Raw genomic sequence first — 15,057 nt, forward strand, 5'->3', positions numbered from 1 at the left:
CACACACTTTACCAAACTCAGTCACCAGCTTCTGCAGTTTCTCACATGAATCAGCAACCAGGGCTATATCATCAGCGAACAACAACTGACTCATTTCCCAAGCTCTCTCATCCACAACAGACTTCATACTTGCCCCTCTTTCCAAAACTCTTGCATTCACCTCCCTAAAAACCCCATCCATAACCAAATTAAACAACCATGGAGACATCACACACCCCTGCCGCAAACCTACATTCACTGAGAACCAATCACTTTCCTCTCTTCCTACACGTACACATGCCTTACATCCTCGATAAAAACTTTTCACTGCTTCTAACAACTTGCCTCCCACACCATATATTCTTAATACCTTCCACAGAGAATCTCTATCAACTCTTATCATATGCCTTCTCCAGATCCATAAATGCTACATACAAATCCATTTGCTTTTCTATTTCTCACATACATTCTTCAAAGCAAACACCTGATCCACACATCCTCTACCACTTCTGAAACCACACTGCTATTCCCCAATCTGATGCTCTGTACATGCCTTCACCCTCTCAATCAATACCCTCCCATATAATTTACCAGGAATACTCAACAAACTTATGCCTCTGTAATTTGAGCACTCACTCTTATCCCCTTTGCCTTTGTACAATGGCACTATGCACGCATTCCGCCAATCCTCAGGCACCTCACCATGAGTCATACATACATTAAATAACCTTACCAACCAGTCAACAATACAGTCACCCCCTTTTTTAATAAATTCCACTGCAATACCATCCAAACCTGCTGCCTTGCTGGCTTTCATCTTCTGCAAGGCTTTTACTACCTCTTCTCTGTTTACCAAATCATTTTCCCTAACCCTCTCTCTTTGCACACCACCTTGACCAAAACACCCTATATCTGCCACTCTATCATCAGACACATTCAACAAACCTTCAAAATACTCACTCCATCTCCTTCTCACATCACCACCACTTGTTATCACCTCCCCATTTGCGCCCTTCACTGAAGTTCCCATTTGCTTCCTTGTCTTACGCACTTTATTTACCTCCTTCCAGAACATCTTTTTATTCTCCCTAAAATTTAATGATACTCTCTCACCCCAACTCTCATTTGCCCTCTTTTTCACCTCTTGCACCTTTCTCTTGACCTCCTGTCTCTTTCTTTTATAGATCTCCCACTCAATTGCATTTTTTCCCTGCAAAAATCGTCCAAATGCCTCTCTCTTCTCTTTCACTAATAATCTTACTTCTTCATCCCACCACTCACAACCCTTTCTAATCAACCCACCTCCCACTCTTCTCATGCCACAAGCATCTTTTGCACAATCCATCACTGATTCCCTAAATACATCCCATTCCTCCCCCACTCCCCTTACTTCCATTGTTCTCACCTTTTTCCATTCTGTACTCAGTCTCTCCTGGTACTTCCTCACACAAGTCTCCTTCCCAAGCTCACTTACTCTCACCACCCTCTTCACCCCAACATTCACTCTTCTCTTCTGAAAACCCATACAAATCTTCACCTTAGCCTCCACAAGATAATGATCAGACATCCCTCCAGTTGGAAAGGTAAAGGAATATAATCAATAGTATCTGGTTGCTTTTGGTTAAGCATTTCACTTTGCAGGTGAATGGCCACTCGCTAGACAGCATAACCCGGGAGTTCCTACTAGATGGTGTAGATCAGAATGTATAGGAAAGTTGGCGTGCAAACTACATGGAAGTGGATGTCTTCACCACCCGTGGAAGTCCCATAGCAGGAACGATCTCTGGAGTGCTAACTAGTGGTAGGTTTTCTGCTACATAATGGTCTTGTTTTGATCTAGTTGGGCATAGGAACGGGATAAGGAACCTCCTAATTTTTCTGGAGGAATGTTCCACTATTTCCTAATATTTTCTAACCATAAAAGTGTGCTGCGAGGTGCAACTGGAGGGATGTCTGATCATTATCTTGTGGAGGCTAAGGTGAAGATTTGTATGGGTTTTCAGAAAAGAAGAGTGAATGTTGGGGTGAAGAGGGTGGTGAGAGTAAGTGAGCTTGGGAAGGAGACGTGTGTGAGGAAGTACCAGGAGAGACTGAGTTCAGAATGGAAAAAGGTGAGAACAATGGAAGTAAGGGGAGTGGGGGAGGAATGGGATGTATTTAGGGAATCTGTGATGGATTGCGCAAAAGATGCTTGTGGCATGAGAAGCGTGGGAGGTGGGTTGATTAGAAAGGGTAGTGAGTGGTAGGATGAAGAAGTAAGATTATTGGTGAAAGAGAAGAGAGAGGCATTTGGACGATTTTTGCAGGGAAAAATTGCAATTGAGTGGGAGATGTATAAAAGAAAGAGGCAGGAGGTCAAGAGAAAGGTGCAAGAGGTGAAAAAGAGGGCAAATGAGAGTTGGGGTGAGAGAGTATCATTAAATTTTAGGGAGAATAAAAAGATGTTCTGGAAGGAGGTAAATAAAGTGCTTAAGACAAGGAAGCAAATGGGAACTTCAGTGAAGGGCACAAATGGGGAGGTGATAGCAAGTGGTGGTGATGTAAGAAGGAGATGGAGCAAGTATTTTGAAGGTTTGTTGAATGTGTTTGATGATAGAGTGGCAGATAGGGTGTTTTTGTCGAGGTGGTGTGCAAAGTGAGAGGGTTAGGGAAAATGATTTGGTAAACAGAGAAGAGGTAGTAAAAGCTTTGTGTAAGATGAAAGCCGGCAAGGCAGCAGGTTTGGATGGTATTGCAGTGGAATCTATGAAAAAAGGGGGTGACTGTATTGTTGACTGGTTAGTAAGGTTACTTAATGTATGTGTGACTCATGGTGAGGTGCCTGAGGATTGGCGGAATGCTTGCATAGTGCCATTGTACAAAGGCAAAGGGGATAAGAGTGAGTGCTCAAATTACAGAGGTATAAGTTTGTTGAGTATTCCTGGTAAATTATATGGGAGGGTATTGATTGAGAGGGTGAAGGCATGTACAGAGCATCAGATTGGGAAGAGCAGTGTGGTTTCAGAAGTGGTAAAGGATGTGTGGATCAGGTGTTTGCTTTGAAGAATGTATGTGAGAAATACTTAGAAAAGCAAATGGATTTGTATGTAGCATTTATGGATCTGGAGAAGGCATATGATAGTTGATAGAGATGCTCTGTGGAAGGTATTAAGAATATATGGTGTGGGAGGCAAGTTGTTAGAAGCAGTGAAAAGTTTTTATCGAGGATGTAAGGCATGTGTACGTGTAGGAAGAGAGGAAAGTGATTGGTTCTCAGTGAATGTAGGTTTGCGGCAGTGGTGTATGATGTCTCCATGGTTGTTTAATTTGTTTATGGATGGGGTTGTTAGGGAGGTGAATGCAAGAGTTTTGGAAAGAGGGGCAAGTATGAAGTCTGTTGTGAATGAGAGAACTTGGGAAGTGAGTCAGTTGTTGTTTGCTGATGATACAGCGCTGGTGGCTGATTCATGTGAGAAACTGCAGAAGCTGGTGACTGAGTTTGGTAAAGTGTGTGAAAGAAGAAAGTTAAGAGTAAATGTAAATAAGAGTAAGGTTATTAGGTACAGTAGGGTTGAGGGTCAAGTCAATTGGGAGGTAAGTTTGAATGGAGAAAAACTGGAGGAAGTAGTGTTTTAGATATCTGGGAGTGGATCTGGCAGCGGATGGAACCATGGAAGCGGAAGTGAATCATAGGGTGGGGGAGGGGGCGAAAATCCTGGGAGCCATGAAGAATGTGTGGAAGTTGAAAACATTATCTCAGAAAGCAAAAATGGGTATGTTTGAAGGAATAGTGGTTCCAACAATGTTGTATGGTTGCGAGGCGTGGGCTATGGATAGATTTGTGCACAGGAGGGTGAATGTGCTGGAAATGAGATGTGTGAGGAAAATATGTGGCGTGAGGTGGTTTGATCGAGTAAGTAATGTAAGGGTAAGAGAGATGTGTGCAAATAAAAAGAGCGTGGTTGAGAGAGCAGAAGAGGGTGTTTTGAAATGGCTTGGGCACATGGAGAGAATGAGTGAGGAAAGGTTGACCAATAAGATATATGTGTCAGAGGTGGAGGGAACGAGGAGAAATGTGAGACCAAATTGGAGGTGGAAAGATGGAGCGAAAAAGATTTTGTGTGATCAGGGCCTGAACATGCAGGAGGGTGAAAGGCGGGCAAGCAATAGAGTGAATTGGATCGATGTAGTGTACTGGGGTTGACGTGCTGTCAGTGGATTGAATCAGGGCATGTGAAGCGTCTGGGGTAAACCATGGAAAGTTGTGTGGGGCCTGGATGTGGAAAGGGAGCTGTGGTTTCGGGCATTATTGCATGACAGCTAGAGACTGAGTGTGAACGAATGGGGCCTTTGTTGTCTTTTCCTAGTGCTACCTCGCACATATGAGGGGGGAGGGGGATGGTATTCCATGTGTGGTGAGGTGGCGATGGGAACAAATAAAGGCAGACAGTGTGAATTGTATGCATGGGTATATATGTATGTGTCTGTGTGTGTATATATATGTGTACATTGAGATGTACAGGTATGTATGTTTGCGTGTGTGGACGTGTATGTATATATATTGTGTATGGGGGTGGGTTGGGCCATTTCTTTCGTCTGTTTCCTTGCGCTACCTCGCAAACGCAGGAGACAGCGACAAAGCAAAATAAATAAATAAATAAAAAGTGATATCAATGTTAAATGAAGGCGAGCTTGGGATGGGGGCGAGTTGCTTAGGCAAGGTGGTAGAATAGGGTCAGTGCAAGGATTATCTTACTTGATGCTAGAAGCTTTATTGGTTATAGTTGTACACACATGATGACACTCTTGGCCTTCTCTCCCTTTTTTTTTTTTTTTTTTTTAAGAAAAGGAGTTGGGCTGTGAAAATAATGCAGGCATTATGTATTTATAGAATAGTTCTTGATTACTAACAAGACTGCTTAGGAAAGACAACAGGGAAGTTGCCATTACACTGTCCTTGCATATTCATTGCTCCTAGCTTGTCCTCCTAAACAGTACCTTTTCAAAAATAATTTTTATGGGCTTTGCTTAGAATTTAGATGTGGACAGTAATTTGAAGATAAAGGATTTTTAGTTTTGTACCCAGGGTACTGTTAAAAGTAGGCATAAGTAGAACTGCATGTAACATTGCAGTACAGTATATCTTAAGGTATTTCTTTCCTTTTGAAATAAATTGTATTTTTTGTACTCGTTACATTTCATGGAGAAAGATTGATTGGTTGATGAAGTCAGTGGAGAAGATCGGATTGAGCATCTCAACAATGTAAGCATCTGAATTCTAAATATATACAATAATCTAACATGACTGAATGTACATTGTAACTAGTAACAATTTGTTTCCAACAGGTGGTTCAAAAAGACTACAGTGGAAAAATCTTTGGTCACAAGATTTTCACAGAGCCTCTGTACATTGGAGGGAACTTCAATCCCACAGAGATAAATGATATTGATGTAAGCACACTTGCTGCAAGAATTCTAAGGCGGTCAGGTGAACAGGTCATCGACAGCATATAAACCTTCACTGGTGACATCATTGCAAGTATGTGTAATATAAATCATAATCTGTGCATCAGTGATCTTTTAATTTTTAAAAAAATTCTGTGGCCTGACCTTACCATGTAATAGCATGCATGAAATATGACCTACGTGTGTAGGCACTTGCAGCTTTTACCAAGGGAATAATATCTCTGTTGCCTGTTATCATTGTTCACTGCAGAATGTACAGTATTTGGTGTATTTTCTTGACCCTCATCATAGTCTGTGCTAGGGTAAGTTCTGGAAATAAATTCTAGTCTTTACTGCAATACTGGACTATCACATTAACTGCTTCCATTATTGCTGAGCTAATTAGGATGGTGCTTCACACCATGACTGTGGCTTTGGTATTTTGCAGATTTAAATTCCCAGTTGAAGTATGATTCCATCACAAGCAACCTAACTAAAGAGTTGGAAAAAATGTAGTTGAGCATATATCATCATAGAGAGTGTATTCATCAAGGTATGAAGTAAGATTTATGCACAAATTATTAGATTCAAAAGTTAACCTTGTTATTGTTTGGTCAAAATAACTGATGAAGGCAATGCAGTATTGTGGCATACAGAAGGGAATGGTTGAAGACAGGTGATGCCAGGAAAACTGACTCCACTGATTCCACTCTTGTTAATATCCATGGATGTAAAACCACCCCAGTTTGTGATTAGTACTCCATACTGTGGCATATAAAAGGCCCATAGTTTGAAGGAATAGTGGTTCCGACAATTTTGTATGGTTGCGCGGCATGGGCTATGGATAGAGTTGTGCGCAGGAGGGTGGATGTGCTGGAAATGAGATGTTTGAGGACAATGTGTGGTGTGAGGTGGTTTGATCGAGTAAGTAATGTAAGGGTAAGAGAGATGTGTGGAAATAAAAAGAGCATGGTTGAGAGAGCAGAAGAGTGTGTTTTGAAATGGTTTGGGCACATGGAGAGAATGAGTGAGGAAAGATTGACCAAGAGGATATATGTGTCGGAGGTGGAGGGAACGAGGAGAAGTGGGAGACCGAATTGGAGGTGGAAAGATGGAGTGAAAAAGATTTTGTGTGATCGAGGCCTGAACATGCAGGAGGGTGAAAGGAGGGCAAGGAAGAGAGTGAATTGGATCAATTTGGTATTCCGGGGTTGACGTTTTGTCAGTGGATTGAATCAGGGCATGTGAAGCGTCTGGGGTAAACCATGGAAAGTTGTGTGGGGCCTGGATGTGGAAAGGGAGCTGTGGTTTCGGGCATTATTGCGTGGCAGCCAGAGACTGAGTGTGAACGAATGGGGCCTTTGTTGTCTTTTCCTAGTGCTACCTTGCACACATGAGGGGGGGGAGGGGGATGGTATTCCATGTGTGGCGAGGTGGCGATGGGAGTGAATGGGGGCAGACAGTGTGAATTGTGTGCATGGGTATATATGTATGTGTCTGTGTATGTATATATATGTGTACATTGAGATGTATAGGTATGTATATTTGCGTGTGTGGACGTGTGTGTGTATATACATTGTGTATGGGGGTGGGTTGGGCCATTTCTTTCGTCTGTTTCCTTGCGCTACCTCGCAAACGCGGGAGACAGCGACAAAGCAAAATAAATAAATATAGATAGCTATTAAACCTACTTGATGATAATTGCAGCACCCATAACATACCACTATCCTTTGGGAAGCAGACTTTGCAATGATGATTGTGGTGTTTCCAGATTATACTTGAGGAAATGCTTATGATCAACATGTTTATATTATTACAGTGTTGAATTATGGCATTTTGAAATGGAATAAATGAAAAGAATGACTTAGATACAGGAAAAGGTTTAAATTTAGCACAGTTGCTGCAAAGGTGTTAATTGAAAGGATATATGTTAAGTATGAGAAAGAAAATAAGTATTAGTAGACCAAAGGTAGGGAAATCAAGTTGAAGTATGCAAGTGAAATCATCAGCATAAAATTGAATATTGTTTGGAATAGAGGAAAGATCATTTATAGATGGGAGAGAGTTTTTGGGTGATGACACAATCCTGAGGAACACCATTGTTGGTGGAATCGGAGTGAGAAGTTGCAACAACTATTGCTTTGGTGGAATGACCAGAGAGGAACCTATACCTAAGGAAATGCAGAAAAATAAAAGATACGGAGTTTAGAAATAGACATGCTTTAACTATATTCATTTACATTTCTCTCAATAAGGTGCAAGAGGTGAAAAAGAGGGCAAATGAGAGTTGGGGTGAGAGTATCATTAATTTTCAGGGAGAATAAAAAGATGTTTTGGAAGGAGGTAAATAAAGTGCGTAAGACAAGGGAGCAAATGGGAACTTCAGTGAAGGGGGCTAATGGGGAGGTGATGACAAGTAGTGGTGATGTGAGAAGGAGATGGAGTGAGTATTTTGAAGGTTTGTTGAATGTGTTTGATGATAGAGTGGCAGATGTGGGGTGTCTTGGTCGAGGTGGTGTGCAAAGTGAGAGGGTTAGGGAAAATGATTTGGTAAATAGAGAAGAAGTAGTAAAAGCTTTACGGAAGATGAAAGCCGGCAAAGCAGCAGGTTTGGATGGTATTGCAGTGGATATATTTATTTATTTTGCTTTGTCGCTGTCTCCCGCGTTAGCGAGGTAGCACAAGGAAACAGACGAAAGAATGGCCCAACCCGCCCACATACACATGTATATACATACATGTCCACCCATGCACAATATACATACCTATACATCTCAATGTACACATATATATACACACACAGACATATACATATATATACACATGTACATAATTCATACTGTCTGCCTTTATTTGTTCCCATCGCCACCTCGCCACACATGGAATAACAACCCCCTCCCCCCTCATGTGTGCGAGGTAGCGCTAGGAAAAACACCAAAGGCCCCATTTGTTCACACTCAGTCTCTAGCTGTCATGTAATAATGCACCGAAACCACAGCTCCCTTTCCACATCCAGGCCCCACACCTTTGCATGGTTTACCCCAGACGCTTCACATGCCCTGGTTCAATCCATTGACAGCACGTCGACCCCGGTATACCACATCGTTCCAATTCACTCTATTCCTCGCACGCCTTTCACCCTCCTGCATGTTCAGGCCCCGATCACTCAAAATCTTTTCACTCCATCTTTCCACCTCCAATTTGGTCTCCCACTTCTCCTCGTTCCCTCTACCTTTGACACATATATCCTCTTGGTCAATCTTTCCCCACTCATTCTCTCCATTTGACCAAACCATTTCAAAACACCCTCTTCTGCTCTCTCAACCACACTCTTTTTATTTCCACACATCTCTCTCACCCTTACATTGCTTACTCGATCAAACCACCTCACACCACATATTGTCCTCAAACATCTCATTTCCAGCACATCCACCCTCCTGCGCACAACTCTATCCATAGCCCACGCCTCGCAACCATACAACATTGTTGGAACCACTATTCCCTCAAACATACCCATTTTTGCTTTCCGAGATAATGTTCTCGACTTCCAAACATTCTTCAGGGCTCCCAGAAATTTTCGCCCCCTCCCCCACCCTATGATTCACTTCCGCTTCCATGGTTCCATCCGCTGCCAGATCCACTCCCAGATATCTGAAACACTTCACTTCCTCCAGCTTTTCTCCATTCGAACTTACCTCCCAATTTACTTGACCCTCAACCCTACTGTACTTAATAACCTTGCTCTTATTCACATTTACTCTTAACTTTCTTCTTTCACACACTTTACCAAACTCAGTCACCAGCTTCTGCAGTTTCTTACATGAATCATCCACCAGCGCTGTATCATCAGCGAACAAGAACTGACTCACTTCCCAAGCTCTCTCATCCACAACAGACTGCATACTTGCCCCTCTTTCCAAAACTCTTGCATTCACCTCCCTAACAACCCCATCCATAAACAAATTAAACAACCATGGAGACATCACACACCCCTGCCGCAAACCTACATTCACTGAGAACCAATCACTTTCCTCTCTTCCTACATGAACACATGCCTTACATCCTCGATAAAAACTTTTCACTGCTTCTAACAACTTGCCTCACACACCATATATTCTTAATACCTTCCACAGAGCATCTCTATCAGCTCTATCATATACCTTCTCCAGATCCATAAATGCTACATACAAATCCATTTGTTTTTCTAAGTATTTCTCGCATACATTCTTCAAAGCAAACACCTGATCCACACATCCTCTACCACTTCTGAAACCACACTGCTCTTCCCCAATCTGATGCTCTGTACATGCCTTCACCCTCTCAATCAATACCCTCCCATATAATTTACCAGGAATACTCAACAAACTTATACCTCTTTAATTTGAGCACTCACTCTTATCCCCTTTGCCTTTGTACAGTGGCACTATGCAAGCATTCCGCCAATCCTCAGGCACCTCACCATGAATCATACACATATTAAATAACCTTACCAACCAGTCAACAATACAGTCACCCCCTTTTTTAATAAATTCCACTGCAATGCCATCCAAACCTGCTGCTTTGCCGGCTTTCATCTTCCGTAAAGCTTTTACTACCTCTTCTCTATTTACCAAATCATTCTCTATTTACCAAATCATTTTCCCTAACCCTCTCACTTTGCACACCACCTCGATGAAGACACCCCACATCTGCCACTCTATCATCAAACACATTCAACAAACCTTCAAAATACTCACTCCATCTCCTTCTCACATCACCACTACTTGTTATCACCTCCCCATTTGCCCCCTTCACTGAAGTTCCCATTTGCTCCCTTGTCTTTATTAAAAAAGGGTGTGACTGTATTGTTGACTGGTTGGTAAGGTTATTTAATGTATGTATGATTCATGGTGAGGTGCCTGAGGATTGGCGGAATGTTTGCATAGTGCCATTGTACAAAGGCAAAGGGGATAAGAGTGAGTGCTCAAATTACAGAGGTATAAGTTTGTTGAGTATTCCTGGTAAAGTATATGGGAGGGTATTGATTGAGAGGGTGAAGGCATGTACAGAGCATCAGATTGGGGAAGAGCAGTGTGGTCTCAGAAGTGGTAGAGGATGTGTGGATCAGGTGTTTGCTTTGAAGAATGTTATTTTTTATTTTTTTTTATTTTGCTTTGTCGCTGTCTCCCGCGTTTGCGAGGTAGTGCAAGGAAACAGACAAAAGAAATGGCCCAACCCACCCCCATACACAATGTATATACATACACGTCCACACACGCAAATGTACATACCTGTACATCTCAATGTACACATATATATACACACACAGACACATACATATATACCCATGCACACAATTCACACTGTCTGCCTTTACTCATTCCCATTGCCACCTCGCCACACATGGAATACCATCCCCCTCCCCCCTCATGTGTGCAAGGTAGCACTAGGAAAAGACAACAAAGGCCCCGTTCGTTCACACTCACTCATTCTCTCCATGTGCCCAAACCATTTCGAAACATCCTCTTCTGCTCTCTTAACCACGCTCTTTTTGTTTCCACACATCTCTCTTACCCTTACATTTCTTACTCGATCAAACCACCTCACACCACACATTGTCCTCAAACATCTCATTTCCAGCACACCCACCCTCCTGCGCACAACTCTATCCATAGCCCACGCCTCGCAACCATACAACATTGTTGGAACTACTATTCCCTCAAACATACCCATTTTTGCTTTCCGAGATAATGTTCTCGACTTCCACACATTCTTCAAGGCTCCCAGGATTTTTGCCCCCTCCCCCACCCTCTGATTCACTTCCGCTTCCATGGTTCCATCCGCTGCCAGATCCACTCCCAGATATCTAAAACACTTTACTTCCTCCAGTTTTTCTCCATTCAAACTTACCTCCCAATTGACTTGACCCTCAACCCTACTGTACCTAATAACCTTGCTCTTATTCACATTTACTCTTAACTTTCTTCTTTCACACACTTTACCAAACTCAGTCACCAGCTTCTGCAGTTTCTTACATGAATCAGCCACCAGCGCTGTATCATCAGCGAACAACAACTGACTCACTTCCCAAGCTCTCTCATCCACAACAGACTTCATACTTGCCCCTCTTTCCAAAACTCTTGCATTCACCTCCCTAACAACCCCATCCATAAACAAATTAAACAACCATGGAGACATCACACACCCCTGCCGCAAACCTACATTTACTGAGAACCAATCACTTTCCTCTCTTCCTACTCGTACACATGCCTTACATCCTCGATAAAAACTTTTCACTGCTTCTAACAACTTGCCTCCCACACCATATAATCTTGATACCTTCCACAGAGCATCTCTATCAACTCTATCATATCCCTTCTCCAGATCCATAAATGCTACATACAAATCCATTTGTTTTTCTAAGTGTTTCTCGCATACATTCTTCAAAGCAAACACCTGATCCACCTGAAGAATGTATGCGAGAAATACTTAGAAAAACAAATGGATTTGAATGTAGCATTTATGGATCTGGAGAAGGCATATGATAGAGTTGATAGAGATGCTCTGTGGAAGGTTTTAAGAATATATGGTGTGGAAGGCAAGTTGTTAGAAGCAGTGAAAAGTTTTTATCGAGGATGTAAGGCATGTGTACGAGTAGGAAGAGAGGAAAGTGATTGGTTCTCAGTGAATGTAGGTTTGCGGCAGGGGTGTGTGATGTCTCCATGGTTGTTTATATTTGTTTATGGATGGGGTTGTTAGGGAGGTGAATGCAAGAGTTTTGGAAAGAGGGGCAAGTATGCAGTCTGTTGTGGATGAGAGAGCTTGGGAAGTGAGTCAGTTCTTGTTCGCTGATGATACAGCGCTGGTGGCTGATTCATGTAAGAAACTGCAGAAGATGGTGACTGAGTTTGGTAAAGTGTGTGAAAGAAGAAAGTTAAGAGTAAATGTGAATAAGAGCAAGGTTATTGGGTACAGTAGGGTTGAGGGTCAAGTCAATTGGGAGGTAAGTTTGAATGGAGAAAAACTGGAGGAAGTAAAGTGTTTTAGATATCTGGGAGTAGATCTGGCAGCGGATGGAACCATGGAAGCGGAAGTGAATCATAGGGTGGGGGAGGGGGCGAAAATTCTGGGAGCCTTGAAGAATGTTTGGAAGTTGAGAACATTATCTCGGAAAGCAAAAATGGGTATGTTTTAAGGAATAGTAGTTCCAACAATTTTGTATGGTTGCGAGGCGTGGGCTATGGATAGAGTTGTGTGCAGGAGGGTGGATGTGCTAGAAATGAGATGTTTGAGGACAATATGTGGTGTGAGGTGGTTTGATCGAGTAAGTAATGTAAGGGTGAGAGAGATTTGTGGAAATAAAAAGAGTGTGGTTGAGAGAGCAGAAGAGGGTGTTTTGAAATGGTTTGGTCACATGGAGAGAATGAGTGGGGAGAGATTGACCAAGAGGATATATGTATCAGAGGTGGAGGGAACGAGGAGAAGGGGGAGACCAAATTGGAGGTGGAAAGATGGAGTGAAAAGATTTTGAGTGATCGGGGCCTGAACATGCAGGAGGGTGAAAGGCGTGCAAGGAATAGAGTGAAATGGAATGATGTGGTATACTGGGGTCGACGTGCTGTCAATGGATTGAGCCAGGGCATGTGAAGCGTTTGGGGTAAACCATGGAAAGTTGTGTGGGGCCTGGATGTGGAAAGGGAGCTGTGGTTTCGGTGCATTATTACATGACAGCTAGAGACTGAGTGTGAATGAATGGGGCCTTTGGTGTTTTTCCTAGTGCTACCTCGCACACATGAGGGGGGAGGTGGTGGTTATTCCATGTGTGGCGAGGTGGCAATGAGAACAAATAAATTCAGACAGTATGAATTATGTACATGTGTATATATGTATATGTCTGTGTGTGTATATATATGTGTACATTGAGATGTATAGGTATGCATATTGTGCGTGTGTGGACGTGTGTGTATATACATGTGTATGTGGACGGGTTTGGCCATTCTTTCATCTGTTTCCTTGCGCTACCTCGCTAACGCGGGAGACAGCGACATAGCAAAATAAATAAATAATAAATAAATAAATCTGTTTATGGATGGGGTTGTAAGGGAGGTAAATGCAAGAGTCCTGGAAAGAGGGGCAAGTATGAAGTCTGTTGGGGATGAGAGAGCTTGGGAAGTGAGTCAGTTGTTGTTCGCTGATGATACAGCGCTGGTGGCTGATTCATGTGAGAAACTGCAGAAGCTGGTGACTGAGTTTGGTAAAGTGTGTGGAAGAAGAAAGTTGAGAGTAAATGTGAATAAGAGCAAGGTTATTAGGTACAGTAGGGGTGAGGGTCAAGTCAATTGGGAGGTGAGTTTGAATGGAGAAAAACTGGAGGAAGTGAAGTGTTTTAGATATCTGGGAGTGGATCTGTCAGCGGATGGAACCATGGAAGCGGAAGTGGATCATAGGGTGGGGGAGGGGGCGAAAATTTTGGGAGCCTTGAAAAATGTGTGGAAGTCGAGAACATTATCTCGGAAAGCAAAAATGGGTATGTTTGAGGGAATAGTGGTTCCAACAATGTTGTATGGTTGCGAGGCGTGGGCTATGGATAGAGATGTGCGCAGGAGGATGGATGTGCTGGAAATGAGATGTTTGAGGACAATGTGTGGTGTGAGGTGGTTTGATCGAGTAAGTAACGTAAGGGTAAGAGAGATGTGTGGAAATAAAAAGAGCGTGGTTGAGAGAGCAGAAGAGGGTGTTTTGAAATGGTTTGGGCACATGGAGAGAATGAGTGAGGAGAGATTGACCAAGAGGATATATGTGTCGGAGGTGGAGGGAACGAGGAGAAGAGGGAGACCAAATTGGAGGTGGAAAGATGGAGTGAAAAAGATTTTGTGTGATCGGGGCCTGAACATGCAGGAGGGTGAAAGGAGGGCAAGAAATAGAGTGAATTGGAGTCATGTGGTATACAGGGGTTGACGTGCTGTCAGTGGATTGAAGCAAGGCATGTGAAGCGTCTGGGGTAAACCATGGAAAGCTGTGTAGGTATGTATATTTGCGTGTGTGGACGTGTGTATGTACATGTGTATGGGGGGGGGGGTTGGGCCATTTCTTTCGTCTGTTTCCTTGCGCTACCTCGCAAACGCGGGAGACAGCGACAAAAAAAAAAAAAAAAAAAAAAAAAAAAAAATAAATCTGATGCCTGTGCCTTTTGGGAACTCCCTGAAGGGGGTGGCCGTGGATAAAGTCTCTATGACTGGTGAATTCCAGAGCCACTTCTTATCTGTTTAGTGTCTTGTCCTTAACAGGCTACTGGCAGAGGGCAACTCTAGATAGCGCAGTGTTTTCAGAGGTTCCTACCTGCTGTTCTTACCATATACATGTAATGTGTATACCTAATGTTCTTCCATTATTTTTCACCCTACTACTTACACCTAATGCTCCTTCCTATTGTTCATTTTAACTCCTATCAATTACCCCTACCATTTTGCCAAAAGATAGGGATAGTGCATAGCGGTTATTGCATAAATCTAGTTATGAAGACTGAATTGTCTGTGTTGTCAAATGTTATGTGACAAGTAGATTGTATGATTGTGGACCGAATGCTGGAAGTCCAGATGTGGGTGAGGCAGAAAGATTTAGCTGCTTGTGTTAGAGCGGTAAAACTAGACGACTATTGAAGTTCTGGCTTGTTGT

At 42.7% G+C, this 15,057-nt stretch overlaps 2 protein-coding genes across 27 annotated transcripts in view; one reads left to right on the forward strand and one right to left on the reverse strand.

The window, feature by feature from the left end:
- Positions 1–15,057, reverse strand: part of LOC139762968 (negative elongation factor D-like) — a 395,386-nt gene that overhangs the window by 351,033 nt on the left and 29,296 nt on the right. The gene's annotated exons all lie outside the window — the stretch shown is intronic.
- The window catches only part of LOC139762966 (uncharacterized), a 167,883-nt gene that overhangs the window by 52,926 nt on the left and 99,900 nt on the right, over positions 1–15,057 (forward strand). For 7 of the 21 annotated variants that reach the window (XR_011715871.1, XR_011715873.1, XR_011715872.1 and 4 more), the window contains 2 exons: positions 1,621–1,780; positions 5,305–5,497. The exons of 13 other annotated variants lie outside the window; for them this stretch is intronic. The gene's annotated coding sequence lies outside the window, so the exon portion shown is untranslated. The remainder of the gene's footprint in view (positions 1–1,620; positions 1,781–5,304; positions 5,498–15,057) is intronic. One more of the 21 variants, XR_011715875.1, reaches the window with a different exon arrangement.

This window comes from Panulirus ornatus, chromosome 45 (genome assembly GCF_036320965.1).
Source record: "Panulirus ornatus isolate Po-2019 chromosome 45, ASM3632096v1, whole genome shotgun sequence".
In the NCBI taxonomy this organism is placed as follows: domain Eukaryota; kingdom Metazoa; phylum Arthropoda; class Malacostraca; order Decapoda; family Palinuridae; genus Panulirus; species Panulirus ornatus.